General features: G+C 39.2%; 2 long non-coding RNA genes across 2 annotated transcripts; one reads left to right on the top strand and one right to left on the bottom strand.

Annotated features, from left to right (window-relative positions):
- Nucleotides 1-8,156: 8,156 nt before the first annotated feature.
- On the bottom strand, nt 8,157-9,061 carry LOC307044818. Its single transcript, XR_013809697.1, has 2 exons — nt 8,951-9,061; nt 8,157-8,732 (listed from the first exon to the last, which is right to left on the bottom strand). It is a non-coding gene; the product is annotated as an uncharacterized lncRNA (long non-coding RNA).
- Nucleotides 9,062-10,342: 1,281 nt separating this feature from the next.
- On the top strand, nt 10,343-14,637 carry LOC307044817. The gene is made up of 2 exons (XR_013809696.1): nt 10,343-10,499; nt 12,739-14,637. It is a non-coding gene; the product is annotated as an uncharacterized lncRNA (long non-coding RNA).
- Nucleotides 14,638-14,910: the final 273 nt, after the last annotated feature.

The following is a 14,910-nucleotide window of genomic DNA, read 5'->3' as shown; positions in this document are numbered from 1 at the left end:
CACATTGGATTAACCTTCAGCAGCGTTGTTATCGTTTTAATTCCATTGACAGAGTTGGGTGTAACGCGTTACTTTTATAATTCAGTAATCACACTACAGTTACTAACATTGCCCCGACACGCGTTACTTCGTTACTTTTATAAAATAATCACTCTCACTGACAGACAAGAGGGGTTTCCGCCACAGGTTTGTGTACATGTACGCCTAATGTGCGCGATTTGCGCGTCCACATCTCCACGTGCAGTGCTGCATAAACATGGTTGAGTCTTTTCACCTGTAAACTTCCTCAACGGGGCCGCTCGCTCTCTTTTCTTGATTGCCCTCTCACGGGTGAACAGTTCAATGTCCCGCTTCATTGTAGGAATTCTGCCACGTCTCTACCACTTTAGTTTGACCATCTCTGTTACTAAGTTATGGAAAACTAAATAAATAAGTAATTAGATAACTTTACTGCGCTCATAAAGAATGATAAGAATAAGAATAATGCGTCTTGAACTGGTTTAATTAATTAGTGTCTTTACGTTTCACAGACTGTTAGCTTGTTGTGGTAGGCTGGTAGCCTATTTTATTAAAGAGCATATCAAAAAAAAGACATGTGTTATGTCTTCCTTAAAATGCAATAGTAATTGGGGGTGCAAGTGGAGCCTCGCAGAGGCAAAACTGTGGCGCGCTTACACTGTAGGTGCGCCGCAGTCTGCGTGATCTGCCTGTAGGGAGGGGCGGGCCGGCCCTGCGAGTAAAGTAACGAGTAAAGTAACGAGTTACTTTATGTAGACAGTAACGAAGTAGTGTAATATATTACTTTTTTAAAAAGTAATATGTAATATGTAATAAATTACTTTTTTTTAGTAACGACCCCATCTCTGGCCATTGAGCTCACATTTCGATCAGAAACAGCAAAAGATAAGATGATAAGATGTCTGGGTTTACTTATACGACTAGAATCTGTGGAATCTCAGCTATAGCTGATATCTTGTTTGTGCAGATCCAATAAGTAATAAAGTATTTCTACCGTGAGTTCTGTGCTAAGTGCGTAAGATTTTTTCGCTCAGGGCTAAGTCCGAGGCTTGGTATTACCCTTGTGTACCCTAGCTGAGTTCCTTCCCGTTAAGTGGGTATTAATAGGTTGTTAAATGTTTAGAAGCCCTGAGACACAGTTTCGTGAAAAAAGCCTGGGCTTAACAGGTTAAGGCTGAACACAGCCAAGATTTTTATGTGAAATGTATAACCCATACATACTGCTGGAGGTTAATCCAATGTCTCTGTGTCAATTTGAAATGATTACTGATAATCAATCATAGCATTTATGTCAATAAACGTAGTTTTCATATAGAGTGTAACCCAGCTTCCGGTTTTGATCATGCTGGCTGCGCATCACTCTCATTCACCAATGGTAATGTTTAATGTGCCCCTTTTAGAAGTGAAGATAGTCATTTGTTCTGGGCATGTCATTTTCGAGCCTGAGACCTGAAAAACAAGCTCAGGGCTTAACAGGTTAAAAAAGCACACCCTGTGTTATCTTGTTTCACTCTAAATGAGACGATAATGTACAAAATGAATATCATGCTCTTTTGAAAACGACTTCACACTTGCAATTGATACCATAAACTTGTCAGTAAAATATGTACAGAGGTAGTAATTCAAGTGAGAAGAAGGGTCATTTTCTCATCTCATATACAGTACATTACATTTGAGCTTTTTTTCCCCACCCTCATGTCTATTAGTGTGTATGCATGTTCAAGTTGAAGGAGAATTTAAACTATGGATTGAAACTATAAACTAGTCAGTAAAATGTTTACCAAGGAAGTAATTAAAGTGAGAAGTAGGGTCATTTTCACATGGACTTCCATACATTTGAGCCTTTTTGCCACCCTGCTGGCCATTAGTGTGAATGCATTTTCCACATTGGCTTCACTTTTCAGGCACAATGGTGGAATCCCCCTTTTATACCAGGGGTGTACTAATTTTATGATGGCAAAATGTGTTTGAGTTAAGGTAAAAAAAAATCCTCTTAAAAAATGTGACCCGCTCTATCGAAATCAGTCGGAAGTGAGCAAGGGCTCCTTTCAAAATAAATGTGGATTTGCGTAAAAAAATAGTTTTTCGGGGGTTCGGGTGTTTTGTTTGATTTTAAATAAACAAAGTTTTGGCTTTCAGAATATGAAACTTTTATTTTCAAAATCACATGTTAAATACATTTGAAACTTGTAAAGGCAAGATGACAGGCATCTCTCACTCGCAACCCTGCTCTTCCGCAGCGCCACTTCCCCTCCTTCCCGCTGAAATTATGAATTTAAGGCGTATAGTAATCATAGATAACACGGCAAGGTCCGTGACAGTTTGTTTTCATCCGATTTCAAATAAACAAATTCTTGGCTTTCAGAATATTAAACTTGTTTCGGCAAATTCAGATGATAAATACAACTTTGAAGCTTGTAACGGCATAACAAACACAAACGCACAAACACACACACACACACACACTCGCGAGCTTCCCCCAGACCAGTAATCCAAACGAAAATATTTTCCCTCCGTACTACTTTGAGCATTTATTAGCCGCTAATAATCAATCAGATCGATGGATTCCAGAGAAGAGGAAACTTTAAGGGCCTTTTTCTCAAAATGATGACTCATTATATAATGTGACATATTTTGCTTAATATTTGGAGTACAAAAACAATCCTGATATCATTAGAAAGCTAGTGCTTTCCAACAGTGTATGTAACTCCAAATGTGTCTTCGGGTCAATGCGACTGATTTCGATGGAGCAAGTCATAAATGTTTTGGGAAACCAGTGCCTTTATTGTAGAAACTGACTTGAAATAGGGGAACAGGGAATGACACAAATACTCCCCACCAAGAACCAGCCTAATTCATTAGAATGAGGAATTTCAGCCGCTGTATACTGTAGCTCAGTTGATAGAGCGGCTGAAATTCCTAATTTTAATGAATCAGGCCACAAATCAATACATTTTGGAAGAATATTGTGTGAACCCATAACACAAAGGCTGTTTCATAAACAACAGTGATTACGGTATCACACTAAAAACAGGTCCCGGTATATTGAAAGTTAAGTTTTTATATTTTTGGAAATATGGAGTTGTTCTGGATAATTTCTCTGTTTTCTCAGCCATAGCAGCTGCTTGTCATCTCTGGAGCTGAAACTTTGACCCCTGCTCAAAAGAAGGTGGAGCTCCAGGAGCAAACACACTTCAATGGACTTCTCTTGCATTCCTTTCCAATTAGAAAAAAATGGGGAACAAAAACCTGGGATTGTCCCAAAAAGGTGGGATTAAGTCTTTGTTTTGAAGTCAAAAGTTAGTCTAAGGAATGAATAGCGTTACAATTAGTTGATTCAGTAAATTAATAGGAAAACAATTCTTGACACTTTAAATTACAAACTATTTGATATGTTGTCTAAGTAGGTATCAAGTATTTTCATTTCAAAAAGGCTAAATTCCAAGGGAAGTGTTCATGTCTAATTTGAGCTGCACCTCCGTTAGACTTTGAAAAGTCATCGTATTTCTTACTGAATTATTTGTTAAGTTATTTGACTGGAGTCCATAACTCTGCTAAATAATGAGAAAAGGTCCAAAGGAACATTTGGATGTAAAAAAAGAATAATACGTAAAAAAGGTTTTTGGGTTGGTTCGGTAAATATGAAGGGTACCACTTTACAATAAGACTACCCTTACAAAGGATTCATAAAGGGTTTATAATTAGGTTATTAATTTGGTTGTAAACACTTTATTAATCATTAAGAAGCATTTATAAACCAGTTCTAACTTAGTTTTCATACATCAACACAGGCTCACTATTTGGCAAGATGACTAAGCCTTATATTGGCACTACTTTGTCTTCTTCATCAGCCAGCATCCTTGGTATCTGTTGTTCACTGAGTTCATTCACCCACTTCCATCTTGATGTTTCTTGGCATCTCTTTATGACCATGTATTTGTGAGTTACTAACATTTATAACTGCCAAAAGGGAGTCTTGTAAAGAGTAAAATAAATCACCATTTATTAATGAAACTACCATTTATAATTTTGTTAAGTTATATTAAGCCTGCGTGGTCACATTGAGTCACAGGTAATTCCAGTGACTGCTGTTGTTAGCTTCCTGTCTCTCAGCTAGCAGCTCCGTGATGCTACAGGGGCTAAGCCTTTATTTTGAAATTCAGTTCCTGACGGACGCCAAAAAGGCCGGAGATTATAGAATTAAACAAATAAATAAAAACAAGGATAATTGTGTATTATTGTTGGGTAAATAACAGTGTGTTATTTAGAAAAGAATAACAAATTATAAGGAAAAAAATATTTAAAAAATACAGATTTCAGTATTCTGAGGCTCTGAGCCCCATTTATTTTCCTAACGGACGGCAAAAAAAAGTCCGACATTATATGATTTAAAATAAAAAGAATAATCCTGGCTTGATATTGAGTAAGAACATGTTTTTATGAACCACACAGCTTCCGGTCTTCCGAGACCCGACCGGACAAAAAGACGTGGTGCAGTTACGAAACACACTACCAATAGAAATACATTGCTTTTAAAATCGTTTTGTGTGACACGAAAAAAAGGGGAAAAATCGTGTTGGTGAACACGAATCAATAGATTAAATGTCGTGACTATAACACGAAATGCCGTTAGACTGGGTTGAATAGTAGCCTCCAAGTTAAAACGTAATAGAGAAGTGTTAAGCATTAAGTGGGATAATACTGTAGAACAAACAGCTTCTGTTTGAGGTTGGTAAAAAAGGTGATCCTTGTAAGTTAGAGAGATATTTTATTAGGTAGTGTGACGAAGGAAACTATGGACTGACGGCTTTGGGCCGGGTGATATTGCACTTTATTAGCGTGATTGCACAGGACAGTTAACATTGTATTGGTATTTGCACATCATTTAGACGAATTATTGAATTAGTATTTTTTTAACTGATTAAACCGTATTTATTGAAATGTCGTCTGGATGCTGGTATAACGGTACGTCTACACTACAGGCATCAAAAAATGCTTTCAACGCTTCGCCCATTCACTTGAATGGGGTGACGTAGAAGATTTGTAATCTTCGCCGAACTGCATTGTGGGGAGCATGGCATGGCTTTGCAAGCATCACGAGCATCTATCGGCATCAAAAGTTGAACAATGTTCAACTTTTGAGGCTCGATGCTTGGCATCAGCCAATCAAATCCCGTTTATGCAAATCCCGCCAGTGCAAGCGCAGCCAATCAAACCGCGTGCAAGCTGGGAGAGCCAGACCGCAGTTCATTTCCTCATATTTCAAACGAGATATTACGGTAGCAAATCACCCGGTTCTTTACGACCGGAACTATTTACCGGGATACAAACCGGAGGAACCAGGCATGGAGGGAGGTGGCAGAGACAGTGGGTGAAACTGATAGTTTTTTTCGCCTGTTTGGAGAGTTTATATCCAGTTTACTTCGTTTTAACATTGCTATAGAGAGGCGAAGTCCCGCCCATCTACTTCCGACCCATGGGACCCCGGAAGCGGAAAATTATACATTGACGTCAATGGAGAGAGAAAAGTCATCTTTCGATCCCGTTTGAATTGTGCCACGAATGACACATATGATGTTTGTCAAATTAAAAGAACATTTTGCAAGTCAAAAAAATAAAAATGTGTCGTAAAACTGTGAAGTTACAATTTTGTTTGTGTGAAACCGCTCAGTGAACTACAGGTCTCTGGTCTCGCACAATACGCGTCACCATCACAAAGATGGCTGTCACGTTAGTAAATTTCACCTGTTTCTTTCAGAATGAGGCGAAAAAGTATAAAACGAGGTGAAAATCACTACAAGTCTGGGCATGTTGAGAGCTGTACATACACGAAAGGGAGCGGTTCTGTAAGAGCCAGCATGCGGGACCGGCTTTACAAGGTTTCAGTGAGTAATATGAGTGCAATGTTTAAGGTTAATGTCAGCTAGCTAACAAGGTACACTAACGTGTTTTGTTTTAGAAACTAGTTTTCTCCTTAAGAACTTTGTGGTGTCTGTGTATGCTGTGGATAACATTAGTGTTCACAAGAACAAGATACACTCCCGTGTTTTGTTTTAGTTGCTCTTCAGATTGAAACGGCCAGTTCTATATCGACTATATGTGTGATCTCCTTTTTACATCTCGTTGTGTCATTTGAGTTTATTTGCTGTGTGTAGATTCAAGGATTTTGGTTATCTTGTCCAGGGATGCAAACTTGTCACCTTTCGCGAAATTCTCCGTTTTGAATCCAAAATAGGTCGTTTTTGTGATTCCTGTAGATCTGCAATAAAAATATTTTTGGGGTATGGGAGGGGGTCTGGGACCCGGATTAATGTGCGGCCGCGAGCTTTTTTTATATATATTATAATGAAGCGCGAGCTGTGTGCTCGAGTCTTCCTGCCTGTCGGCTCTGCTCATGATGTATAATAAGCCTCTGCTGCTCGGCGATGATGGTCTAGCTTCAGCAGCTACATTACCTACGGTGCGTTCGTTAATATTAACTGTGCGTCCGGAGTCCCTGTGGCACAGACTGGACCGCTGGTGAACAGCTGTTAGAACGGGCCGTTCAGGTGTTCACAGTAGAGCTCCCTGTCGGAGCGGCAGAGCGTGATGTGCACTGAAAAGTTTTTTTTTCCCGTCGCAATATTATCGTTGAGCTAGCTAACTAGCATACATTGTCACTATCTGCTAACGTTAGCTTTAGCCTTCGTTTTCTAATCGTTTTTTTCATAGGCTATAAACAGAGGTGGTATAAGTATATCTTGTAATTGATTAAAATTAGAAGTACTCAGTTCTTGTACTTGAGTAAAAGTAGAAGTACCAGAGTGTAGGAATACTCTGTTACAGTAAAAGTCCTGCATTCCAAATGTTCCTCAAGTAAAAGTAGAAAAGTATTATTATCAAAATATAGTGAAAGTAGCGACAGTAAAAGTAGTCATTTTGCAGATTGGTCCATTTCAGAATAATATGATATGTTTTATAATGATTGATCATGAAAGTGTTCTCAAAGCTGGTAAAGGTGCAGCTAGTCTGAATGACTTTGTATACTGCAGGGTAGCTTTTGGATTTACTCCAGGTGGAACTAAAGTCTGATTTAACACTTGATTATATTTCACATCATTCATCCACATCTGTAAAGTAACTAAAGGTATTACATACATGTAGTGGAGTAAAAGTACACCATTTACCTCTGAACTGTAGTGGAGTAGAAGTACAAAGTAGCAAAACATTGAAATACTTAAGTAAAGTACAAGTATCTCAAAATTGTGCCCAAGTATAGTACTTGTTGAGTTTATGAACTTAGTTACTTTACACCAGTGGCTATAAAGATAGAAAGACTAAGCCTTGCACAGAGGCCTGAAAATACATTTTCAAAATGCTCAACAGTGCTGCCAAAATTATAAACTGACTACTACACAATTAAAATAAATGCTTTTTATATATTTCTATTAGAAGTGACTCTATGGCGTTTCTGTTAATATTAACACTGCTGCTTTAGTTGTTCTGACTGCTAAAATCCTGTTATTCCTCATTTTAAAGCCGATATTCTGTGGGGTCAGGGGGCTCGGATCCTTGTCACCTTTTTCATACCTGATGAGTTTGCATCCCTGTTAATTTGTTTGGTTATCTAGGCACAGCTGTGTGTGACTCCCTCTGGTACACTGGTATGTGTTTTCCTAATGTAGAGAGCATTGATTAATTAATAAACTACACACTGACTCTAGATCCTGACCAAATCCTTATTTTTTGATCAAATGTTTTTCAAAAAAATGTATTGTATATTATATAACAGCTGCACATCACAGACCGGAGTCTCTGCTACTGTGGACCACGAAGGAGGGGATCATCATCCCCATCCCCAAAGACCCTGCATGGCATGGAAATCTCCTCCTCCTGGAACAATTCTACACCCAGCATATGCTCCCTGTGTTGGCCAGTAGAGAGGAGGACATTTAAATAAACATACTCTTAACACCCTCGGACTCTGCGTTGTGTTTCGTATGTGTGATGGGGTGTTATGCAGAGGGGAGGAAAACAGGACACAGCAGATTGGGATTGTGGTGGAGATGCTGAGCAGTTATTTAATTGTTGCGTGTAATTATTATTATACTGCGTGCTTCTTAGTTATTCCATCTTTTGCTGTAACATGGATCTGTATGTAACTCTATATTTACTTGTTATCTACCACACTTCCTTCTACATCATACACCATCATTATACATGGTGTATATAGGATATATATATATTTGTATAAATATCTGTAAATTGTATAATTTTATTTTTCGTATTTGGGATTTCTCTTTTGTCCACTCAAATACACTTGGCCCTTTCTCTTTTCCATGTGGAAAATGGCAGCTGCATATTCTGCTTTTCTCATCTGCTCCCTGTCTGCTCATCTACGATGAGAAAATTATATAATTAATTACTTATAATCATTTAAACCTGTTATTACCAATATTTCACAAATTCTTCATGTAAACTTAAGAGCACAGCTGTATGTTGAGTATGTCAGCTTTGCTTGGTTCATCTTACTGGGGGGGGGGGCTGCTACATGGATGTCGGTGCAGTCCACAATAATTTTGCAGCTGAAGGCAGAATGAATTTATTATTGACTCAGAATGAAGCACAACTTAATGTCATACAATACATTGACTTTATTTGTAATTGTGTAAAAAAAATATGAGCATTGATTAGCAAGCAGGACCTGCAGGAACAGAGAATGGTGATGGATGGAGCTGGGAAGAGAGAAGAATAAAGAAAACAGATCAACTTTATTATCGGATATTAAAAATTCAATTTCAAAACAAGTTGCCGCTCCAACAGTTTTCTGGTGTGTAAAGATGATTTCACATGACCAATGCAAAATATCACACTCAATACATGTGTCTCTGAGGGGTGCATTGTGCCTTTGATGTATATAAATAATATACCATAACCAAATACTATTACGTACAGTGGAAATCAGGTTGCCAAAGCAGGTCAGTCCAATGTGCATGTTCCTCAGGGTCTCAGCAGTTACAGGTGAGGTAAAGAAAATAAAAGAGAAAAAGGTCAGTAACAACACTTTTAAAGTAACAACACTGAATAATTATCTCTTAATAATTTTCTCTCAGTAATCACTCAACTACTGTCTTTCCAACAAACAGATTGACTCACTCTCACTATCATCACAATGAAACACGTCCAGAAGAATGTCATGCAAAGCTGCCTGCCTTCCTTCCTTCGACTCTCCCTGAACTGCCTGATCTTTTAATGGTCAATGTTAACCATTTGTGCAGATAGCATTAAGTAGAAAAGATCGCTGATACTAATGTGGCGTTAGCCTACCTCCCGCCCCCTTAGCACCTGGTGGAGGGGGCGATAGGCTACTCTTCAAATGTTTCACAAAATACTTACCATCATGACTACTCTTACTGTTTAACATTTTGGTTTACTTCATGTTAAGGCTAATACAAATGACAAGGCTAAGTAATGTAATATAATGCTAACTAACATGCTCGCTACTAGCTAGGTAGCTAACTTGACTATGTTCCATGCAAAACATGTAGCCTATATTGCCTGATATGTTTGGTCCAACGACTCCTGGTCCTTTCATCAGACGGGAAGCGATAGAACGAGCAAGTGGTATGATCTCTTTTGTGATTACAACCTCGTACAAAGCACACAGGCATCTTGTAAAAGTGAATTTATTGGAGCAATCTCTTATATTTATTGGAGGGAATAAATCAGTCTTCTTCTTCCTCTTTGCTTTGCGAGTCACAACCAGTCTTGGAGCATTATCGCCTATGACATCACTTACGCGACCCAGAATGCATTTGGGATTTGTAGTCTTTCTAGTTGCGTATTATTCATAGTCTTATATTTCAGCATTTTTACGACAAACTGTGACTTTTTTTGCATGGAAATGATTGTTTAAGATTGACAAACATCATATGTGTCATTCGTGGCACAATTCAAACGGGATCAAAAGATAACTTTTCTCTCTCCATTGACTTCAATGTATAATTTTCCGCTTCCGGGGTCCCATGGAGGCTCCCGGAAGGGGAGGGACTTCGCCTCTCTATTGCTTTGTATGTCGGGGGCGGGAGATTCATGTGATTGGTTGCTCGCAAAAAATCGCCAAGCTTCAGACACGCCCAGCTTCAAGATTTTTTCATGCCTGTAGTGTAGACGGGCCGTAAGGATGACAGCGATTGAGTGTAATCAGGGTGCAAATAATATGTTGAATGTCTGTGGCTGATGATTGCGTGCACCTGGGGCCCTGGGTTGTTTCCTCCCCCCTCACCTGTGTTTAATTGCTCCCTCTCACCTGTGTCTAATTAGTCTAGTGTGTGTGTGTGTGAGATCCTTGTGGCTGCAGGATCTGAGGAAGGAGAATAGCATGATTGAGGCTGTGAACTTTGTACACATATTTGAATAAATGCCCACGTCGGGTTATATTTTTGGACGTTCTGCCTCTGCCTCCTTGCTTGGTCTGAGCCACTCAACTGTCAGCTTCACAGGTAGGTAACTTTATGCATAAGGTTAATTTTAATTCGCTATGATCGATTATGTAGACAAGCTAAGGTCAAAGTAGGGTTGAAGAGTGGCGTAGTGCAGGCATCCTCAAAGTCCGGACTCAGGTCCGGATCCGGACCGAACCACAACTGTCTCTGGACTCTGAGCAAATTATACTTTTCATATGCGAGACATCGCCACAACGCAACGAGTCAAAATGTTCCGCTGTGTCCAACAACAAACAGCGCTCTGCATGTCCGACTGTTCCACTGTCTGTGTGTGTCTGTCAACACATTGGTCCAATCCCATTCAGCATCCGTGCAGAGTTGTTTTCCCCCACCAACAGTCTGCGAATCAGAGGCACAGTAGGGCGGGTCTTCGCGGAATGCGGGTGGGAAAAATGCGTGTGTTTAAAAAAAAAAAAGTCAGAGAGTTAACAGCTCATCTAGTTGCATCTGTACTGTAGAGCTCTAGTAGCCTACTTTCACCTACTGGGGTGGCATGGGGGGGCAACTGCTACCCTCAAAATAGGCCTTGCCACCCCAGTTGGCAGCTTTGTTTTGAAAGAAAAGTTGTGGCTCATCGGAGAGAAAGTCTCTAATGTCCGAGTACAAGTGAATGTAGCACAAGACGCACGCCTTGTAACCCCTCCCCCGGCCCTGGCGCGAGCTTGGAAATATGATAGGCGGCGATTTCATTTGAACGGTAGGCCTACGGCGCAAAACGAGAAGCATTCGGACCCAAGTACTGAAGGAATGAGGTATTTGCGGTCTGCAATGACAGAGAAGAGCCTGTCAGGTTGGCTGTACTCAGCATTGAATCAAAACGCACTAAAGCTGTTGATCTTAATCAGTGTGTGAGGCGTTTTGCTGAACAAGATGGTAATCGCCGCATTCAGCTGTAATAGACATGTCAACTTGATGCTCTGCTCACGGATGAGCATACAAAACTGTTAAGATGATGACCTTACGTGTGTAAATATATGTTTTTCTTTGTGGGGGTCTGCCCCCAAAAAACAGTTTCAAGTCCTGAGAAAGTCAAATAAGACGGTGTGTAAAACTACACTGCCCAGCCAACAGAAAGTAACCACTTTGATTGAACTAGGCCAGAAGGTAAGGGCTTTCCACTGGATCATAACTGAAGTATAAAATAATGCATGACTGAAGTGATGGAGACCATGTGTGAAGGCAAACTAAAAGAGGAAATAACAGGTCAAGCAAATCCCCCTCTCAGATTCCACAGCAACAAGAAGAACATAAATACTGGCTGGTGATTTGATGAATCAGCTTTGTGATGGAATACAAAAAGCACAGTGCATTTCCTTAGCTGTGGATGAGTCCACTGACACCACTGACAATGCTCAGTTGCTGGTGTTTGTGAGTTTTTATGATTAGGCAAAGGGGGGGTTTGTTGAAGATGTGTTGGGCCTGACGAACCTCAGTGGACACACAAGGGGGCAAGACATTTATAAAGCAATAATGGGAATGCTGAATGAAAGAGGGTGCAGCTGCCTTTATTCATAACTGCAGCTCTTACACTGCGACCCTGAGGGATCGAGCACAGACACAATAACAAGGAAAACTGCTGCATACAGATTATTTTTGTTTTTGCAACCTCGTGTTAAGAATCTTGTTGTAATTGTTTAAAAGTTTGAATGACCGTAATAAACGGACCTTTGTCTTATTGAAAAAAAAAATATTGGACCTCTAAGATTTGTATTTGAGTACCCCTGGCGTAGTGTATGTGAAATTAACCTCACAATAAGATTTGTGTATATTACAAATAATAATGTCATATTTGAAGATGATTACTTAGATATTACAATATGGTTGGTTGAGCTGGAGTTCATTATTGAGCTTACACGTTAACGTCACAGTCATATCTGAAGAACGAACCCAAACCTTGTTCTTTTTATTAATTGTATTACCAAATAAATACTTAAATAGTAAGCATTGGTAACACCAATGCTGATAAAGTAAAATATTTTATTTGTGTCTGGGAGAAGGTACTGTACCCAGCTCCTATGTGCGGCAGTTATAGACTGGGCTTTCTTGTACAAGAGAATACCAATTTTATTTTTTTAAATCAATATGGGCCATTACTGTATAATTATCCTTAAATTATGTTATACAATGCACCTAATAAACAAGTGTCATTTTGAAACATGTTGTGCAACAATTTCTACTGTAATTTGTGTGCATTTTGTTTTTAACTAAGATGATGTTATGATTTATTTTTTGTTAGTATGCACGCTTTGGACATACCTGGAGAAGGAAGAAATGGGTCTTCGGAATGATGGGAGTTAAAGACAAAAAGCGGAGACTAGTGTTGAAACTAGTGGAGAAACGATCGAGATGCCACCTTGTCCCTCTGATTAGACGTCATGTTAAGTCAGGAAGTAGCATTATTAGTGATGAGTGGAGGGCATACAGGAGAGTGCTGAGTAACATGGGGTACAACCACTGCACCATAAACCAAAGCAGGTGGTTTGTGAATCCCCAGACTGGCAGTCATATCCAACATAATGAAAGAGCTAGGTCGACCGTCAAAGGACATGTCCGTAGACTGAGAGGAAACCGTACAGAGAGTTTGTTGGAGGAACACCTCAAGGTTCTTGAATGGTCATCTTGGCTTGGCTCTGCTCACCCCGATGGACTGCTTGGACGCTTGTTCAAGGATATACACAAAGCCTTTCCAGTCTGAATACCATTATGTCTTACCAAGTCTTTCATTTATGTCTGAAAAAAGCTTTTATGTTTAAATATGTGTATCAGTCATACTAAACAGTCATTACTTTGAGTCCTGATTTTCTTCATGTGTGAATAAAATGTTTTGCTTGGTTCTGTTGCATCGTACTTTGCATTTCATGTGAAAAATGTGTGTTAGCTAAGCGTGAATGTTATAACTCATTCATAAATGGACATATATATTACATTTAAAAACAACACACCCTTTCAGTAGTTATAAATGTTAGTGACTCATCAGATGGTGATGTGTTTCACACTTTACAATAAGGCTCCCTTTTACCAATTATAAAATGGTGATTTGTTTTACACTTATAAATGTTAGTAACATATAAATAAATGGTCAAAGTAAGCTAAGTAGCCAATATAAGGCTTAGCAGTACAGATAAATGTGGGCTCACTATTTGGTAAGCAACTGGTCACAGTTGCCCTGTTTATCTCATGTCTTATTAAAGCTTATTAATGATTCATAAAGTGCTCACAACCTAATTAATAAATTAATCACAAACTATTCGTAAACCCTTTATAAGGGTAGTCTTATTGTAAAGTGTTACCATAGAAGCTAGAGCTAGCAAGCGATTAGCTTAGTATAAAGACAGGAAGGGGGTTTTGCTTAATGTAACAAACTATAAAAACTAAATAAAGCTATGCGCTTGAACAGAAAATCAATTTTCCCAGTATTTCTGTAGGGTGACAGTTTGTTTGGTTTTAGACTTTTATTCAACCGGGTAAAGCTCCTGCACAAACTCCTCATGAATCCACAAACTTACATTTCTGTTTGAGTAAGGATAAAGGAAACAAGATGCCACATGTAATGAACTATTAAGTTGAAAGGTGTTGTTACAAACAAAGTTAGGGGTTAAATTAAGTCTTCAACACAGTGAATCACTGTTTGGAGTTTCTGTTTTTTTCCATATAGGAACAAAACCCATTTTTTCCCATGCAATATGAAGTATGTAAAAACTTAACTCATGGGTTCAGGTTATTTATGGGACCAATTATCTTAGCATGTTAGTGAACTTAAAAAGTATTTTCTACTTTTCTAAAAGGCAAGAAGATGCTTAAAGGGAGTACATTTGAGAAAAAATGCTTAGTCCCTAATGGCGCATTTCCACTGCAGCGCGTAGCACAGTTTAAGTGTGCCGTGCCAAACACGGCCCGTTTGTTGTTGCGCTTCCACTAGGGGTAGTTCCGGCTAACGGGTACTGTTTCATAGTTTTTATGGCTCTCCAAAATCCAGTTTCTTTCCGGGCCAACAACCGGGCTGAATATGCTAAACATGCTAAACTACTGAGAGAATCGCTGGCAAGGGGGCTACAACAAAATGAACATATTTTACCGTGATTAAATTGTAATAATATACGTTTCAAAATGATGCCGAAGTAACAACATACTGATACCGGTTAGTAAAAACCATGAATTAATGCTTTGACAAGTCTGCAGACAAGGCGAAAAACCTTTTAAAATTCGTGTTTTCTGAATGGAGATCGGCTAAGCTAACGCTGTATATGCTCCGACCGTCTACACTCACAACAACGGCCTACAGACATAAATAAACCAGCGACTGTATTCACCATGACACAGAAAGTCTGTGGATTGTACTTGTTTAACTGTTGTCTAGTTTCTTAACAGATATGAGGAGCTGTGAGCTCTGAGGGCTAACAGCTAACGG

The sequence above is a fragment of the Notothenia rossii genome (assembly GCF_949606895.1).
Source record: "Notothenia rossii genome assembly, chromosome: 6".
NCBI classification, from domain to species: Eukaryota; Metazoa; Chordata; class Actinopteri; order Perciformes; family Nototheniidae; genus Notothenia; species Notothenia rossii.
This window is presented reverse-complemented; position numbering and strand designations above follow the sequence as displayed.